At 35.4% G+C, this 5,696-nt stretch overlaps 1 long non-coding RNA gene across 1 annotated transcript; it reads right to left on the bottom strand.

The window, feature by feature from the left end:
• Nucleotides 1-339: 339 nt before the first annotated feature.
• On the bottom strand, nucleotides 340-5,427 carry LOC110596569. Its single transcript, XR_002482558.1, has 2 exons — nucleotides 5,228-5,427; nucleotides 340-2,013 (listed from the first exon to the last, which is right to left on the bottom strand). It is a non-coding gene; the product is annotated as an uncharacterized LOC110596569 (long non-coding RNA).
• Between the last annotated feature and the right edge of the window lie 269 nt (nucleotides 5,428-5,696).

Genomic DNA, 5,696 nt, shown 5'->3' with positions numbered 1-5,696 from the left:
ATATGTTTTATTCTGGTTGTTTCTGTGAGATTTGAATTGGCACAGTCCATTTGTTTTCAGAATTCATCTGGAAGGTATCTCCTACATTTTCCAAAGTTGTAGCTATAGTAACAATTGTTTTCCAGTCTGAATGCTGTGTTGAAGGGACTTCTCTTCCTACTAACTATGGATAATTGATTCTAGCCCTGTGTTTGAATTATGGATTCTTTCTTCTACAGTTTGTGTGGGCCAATTTAGTGCTGTGAGGGTTTTAACCCTCTCTCCCACAAAGAGGTGATCTAATAAAAAAAAGTTGGCAATCAAAGCAATAAATTTATAAGACAGTAATTAAATGTGGAGTTTTTCTGTTAGCTATCTGATCAGCTTTGGCAATGCCCACTCTACTCTGAAAGCTTCATGGCTTTAAAGGGGATGGACTTGCCATCCTGCTACTTATTGTTCAGGTGCTGTTCACCTGTACCTAGAACGGTGGTCTAGTGAGGAGACACAAAGGAGACAAACAAGCCAGTTATTTCATCTAATCTGCTGTCTCTAAAGGGCCTACTGCTTATTCCAGCTAAAACTCAAGCTGTAATTCAAGATGAAATCAGTAACTTTTTTTAAATTTGCTAACAAAGATAGAAGCTACTACACAGTTGCCATGTAACAATCAACTCCAAGCATAGTGACTTTAAGCAACTGTTTATTTAGCTTGCATATCTACAGATTGGTAATTTGAACTGAGTTTATCTGAGTGTTTTTTTTTCTGGGCTAATCAGGTGTGTAGGATCTGCTGCTGGGCCAGCTGGCACAGCTTCTCTCCTCCCCATGTGGTATTTCATTCACAAGCAGGCTAGACCATACTTGTACACATGGTGGTGGCAGAGTTCTGAAACAGTGTTAAATGGAAGACTCTTGAGAGATAGGCTTGGGAAAAGCACATTGTCACTTCTACCACTTTCTATTTACCAGGGCAGTCTAGACACAGAGGTGAAGAAATAAACTCCACCTCTTGATGGGGAAAGTAGAAAAATCAATTGAAAAGGACACGGCTAAAGAAAGGAGTGAGAATTTTAGCCATTTTTGTAATGTACCACACGTATCATTGGCCAAAAAAATTGATTGCATGCCAACACTGAACAAACATATCTTGGTTAAGAGAAATAACTTAGCTAATATCCTATTCAGGTAAGAGATTACTTGTGTAGTGTGAGACAAGTATGAGGCAGAGAAGTGTATACACACTGGTTTCGGCTTTGTTAGTAGATTTCACTTTTAAATCATGTGCTATTTTGTTGTTATTGGTTTATTAAGAAAAACATATTTTCAAAATATAGTGGCATTAAACTCTATGCCTCAGTTAACATTTAATAAAATTTTTCTTGAAACAAAAAAATACAAGAGAGAGGCATATAGATGATCTGATCATGACAGTTCTACTAAATTAGCTTCTTCATGCAGAAATCTGTCAAGTTTATGATTCATTCACATAGCACTTATTTTTGGTATAATAACTCAACTGTTGCTTTAATCTACTGCATTCTCCTCTTTATTATTTCGTTCAAGCAGGACATTGTGCTGAACTGAACCATGAAATGAATTGTATTGAACAACATCAATGACAGAAACGTTCTGAGGTGTCATCTGCATTTCCATTTCTAGTTATTCAAATATTTTTACAGTTATCACTTTGATAATAGTGTAAGTTTTTCATTAGATATCAAATCATAGAAGAAGACAACAATGATGTGTTATCGTTTAATAAAGAAAACAACAGAATCAGTAAAAGCAGTGGACACTAAATATATTTCCCTATTCAGTTCTTTTACAGGCAGCTTTTGTTGACTGTTCTCACACATTGTGTAATGTTCAAGAATCATTCTTCAACTTGATAACATGATATTTGAGCCCGGCTTGAAGCAGGTGAGGGTTTAAACCAAGCAGATATTAGGGGAAGAGAATAACAGCAGGGGAAAAATCCAGAGTTAGGAGAGTTCTTGGTGTCTTCTGGAAACAGCAAGCTGGTCACTGTGGCTGGAGAAAATTTATTTTGGAAAAAAGAAGCAGATTAGGTCAAAGAGGCATAATGAGCGATAGATCACATAGATGTTGTAGGCCATTGTGATGATCTTGACTTTGGCTCTGCAGGACAACAAATAATTCTAGGAATTGGGGCAGTAGAGTGAACTTACTTATGTTTAGTTATAAAAACTCAGCTTACCTGCTCTGTTGGAGCAGACTGTGTATGTACTTGGGAGTGGTGCTGGATAGACAGTAGACAGCTATCATGGAAGATAGGGGACAACTTATAAAGTTTGTTGTTTTCTCCCAAATTAATTCCTTGCCCTTCCTTGGGACAGATCTATTTATTAGTTGTCGAATCCCCACAAATTATGTTTCCCAGGCTCCTTTGCTAATTGGTTTCACACTAAATTTGGTCAAGGAGAAGCCTGTCATAAAGTTAAAGCCACCCAGAAGGGAGAAGCTAGGGTACGGCTCCCACTCTCTATTTGCTGATGCATATGCTCCAGGGCTAGTTCCTCCTGGGCACGTCACTGTTGTCTACATTTATATTGGGTGATCTTGGCTTTGGCTTCCAATAATAACCTCTAGGGTCAGCAGCTGCCTATATTAACCTGTTGTCTAGATTATCCTAACTCTTATGCTTGCTCTTTCTGATATTTAACATTTTTGTGTAAATTATCTGGTTGGGTTCTGTCATTCTACTGGACTGTGACTGAGTGGGCTATTACAATAATTTAAAGTAAAGATGATGATGGCTTAGAACAAGGTGATAGCAATGAAAGTGACAAGACATCATTAGTTTCAGAATATATTTCATAGGTAGAAGGTAATGAAATAAAAAGCAAGTAATTCCTGTTTTTCAGCATATAGATTTTAAAGACCTTGGAAGTTTTAAGATGGAGGTTGGTCACCAGAAAGATTATGATGGCATGACTTGAGAGTTGGAACTCTCAACCCCACTTTATGACCTTCAGGGAAGGAAGAGAGGCTAGAGATTGAATTCAATCACCAGTGGATAATGGCTTAATCAATATCATGTCTACACATAAGACCTACATAGCAACCCTTTAACTATGGGTATAAAAGAGTTTTGGGTTGGTGAACACATCAGTGGGGAAGCTGAAAATGTGGTAAACATGGAGAGAGCTTGGTAGTTCATGTACCTGCCCCTTTTCCTTGCCCTATGCCTCCTTTTCATAGTCAAAAAGATTTTTGATATAGGTTGCATGTTGTATGAGTGTCATGAGAGAAACAAGAAGTTAAAGATGACTCTTGGGTTGCATGTGTGAAATTAAATACGGTATAATTACTGTTAACAGAGATGAAAAAGTTTTAGGTAAAGCAAGCATACAGTGGAGAAGATCAGGAGTTCAGTTTTGGACACTATATTTAAGATGGTTATTACATGTCTAATTGAAGTTGCCAAATTATCAGATATATGGTCAGAATTCAGAAGAGAAGTTCAAACTAGAGATATACATTTAGGAATCAACAGCTTTTATAGTTGTCTATTCAAAGTTATGAGACTAAATGAGATCATCCCAGAAAGTGAGCTTATATATATATTTTAAAAAAGATTACCAAAAGTGAATAAGGACTCTATTTACCACACCTTCAATTCTTTGCAATCTTATCAATGCTGTTCAATAGAAGATCAGTACTATCCAATAGAACTTTTTGCAGTGATAAAAAATGTTTTCTATCTACACTATTTGATACAGTAGTTGCATTAATTTTCTATTTCTACAACAACAAAATATCTCACACTTATTGGTTTAAACAATGTAAATGTATTAGCTTAGAGTTCTGTAGGTTACCAGTTCAATGTGACTTCATTGGACTAAAATCAAGATGTCAACATGGGTATATTCCTTCCTGGAGGCTCTGGAAGAGAACCCCTTTCTTTGTCTGATCTAGTTCTAGATTCCTTGATTCGTGGTTTCCGTTCTGCATCTACAAAGCCAATAAGGCTTGTTGTGTTTCCATAACTCACTATTCTGGTCATTTCTTCTGTCTTTCTCTTCCACCTTAAGGACTCTTGTGATTATATTGGGCCCATGTGGATAATATAGGATAATCATTTCATTAACTGTAATCACATATATGAAGTCCCTTGTGCCATGCAAGGTAACATAATACCAGTTTCAGGGATTACGATGTAAACATCCTTGGGAGGCTATTACTTTGCCATATGGTAATTGGGCACTTGAAATATGGCTAATGCATTTGAGGAACAACATTTTATTTTATTTTATTTTAATTAAACTTAAATTGAAATAGCAATACCCACATAAGGAAGATGGTCACCTTATTGGACAGCATAGATATAGAAGAATAGGAAAGTAAACAGACTATGGAAATGTAGTGTGAGCACAGACCAACATTAAGAGCTTATGGTTTATAGCTAAGATTTTAGCATGGTTGTATTTCCATAGCTATGTTTAGCTAGTGATGGTATTCATAAAATTGACTTGAGGATATATTATCAAAAAAAAGATAACTATGAACCAAGTAAGAAGAAAGTTTTGAATTCAGGAAACAGTGATAAGCAAAGAGAGCAGAAAAATGCCATATAACTCTAAATAATTATTGAGGCTGCAATCCAAAATTTAATATAATTACTAAAAAAGAGTTTATAAAACAGAGGAACTACAATATAATAAATTGCAGTCTATCAAAAGTCAAATGCTTTTTTCTTGACATTCATGAATAAATGGATCAAAATATTTATTTTGTTACAAATTTAAAAATAACTAACACAGTAATAGAAATAAGCTATAGGATTTGCAATTAATTAGAAAGATGTTACAAAATTAAAGTCAGAAAAGTTTTTAAAAATGGCATTTGAAAATGTGAAGAATAGAAAATATAACACAAGATGTCAGAAAAAAGTTTAAATATATTATGATCATAATTATGATTAGCTAAACTTTCCTATCAAAGACAAAGAACACTTATTAGCTACTTGTAAGAGCTACATTTAACTAAAATGACATACAGAGGTAAAAAGTGAGCATGGGAATCTGAAGTCAGACAATACACAGAAAGAGTTTTGAGCAGAAGTAGGAGTCATTCTTTCCAGTTTTGGATTCACAATACTTGTGGGCCCAAAAAACCCAAATCCAAATTTAATTTAAAGTGATCTTCAATTAGTAGTTTCAATGCATGGTGAAGGAAATACAAACTCACTCTTTTTGGGGGGAGGAGAGAGGGGGTAATGTACCTGATTGCCCATGGGTCTTTTAAAGTTAAACCTGCAAATTTATCTCTTCCTCATGCATCTATAGATTGCATTTTTTATGTGAAGAAGAGAAGCCAGGTTGTGTGGTGCACACCTGTAGTTCCAGCTACTTGAGAGGCTAAGGCAGGAGGATCGCTTAAGCCCAGGAGTTCAAGTCTAGCCCAGACATCATGGGGAGACCCTCCTCTCTGAAAGAGAGAGAGAGAGAGAGAGAGGATATTATATATGTATATATATGTACACACACATATATATGGACATAGGATCTTGTGTCAGTTATCAATATTAACCAAATTAGTACTCCATTTATAATGAAGAAAAAAATTGCTACCAGATATTTACATAATCAATAGTACAAAAGATACACAACCTGCTTATAACTGTTGGTCAAAGGTTTCTAAAATGTTGATAATTTTGAGGATATGCTGCCAAAATAGTATGATTTTTTAAC

This window comes from Carlito syrichta, unplaced genomic scaffold, assembly GCF_000164805.1.
Source record: "Carlito syrichta isolate Samal-C Ts95f unplaced genomic scaffold, Tarsius_syrichta-2.0.1 Scaffold310630, whole genome shotgun sequence".
In the NCBI taxonomy this organism is placed as follows: Eukaryota; Metazoa; Chordata; class Mammalia; order Primates; family Tarsiidae; genus Carlito; species Carlito syrichta.
Note: the sequence above shows the minus strand (reverse complement) of the source record. Positions and strands in the feature narration are given on the sequence as shown.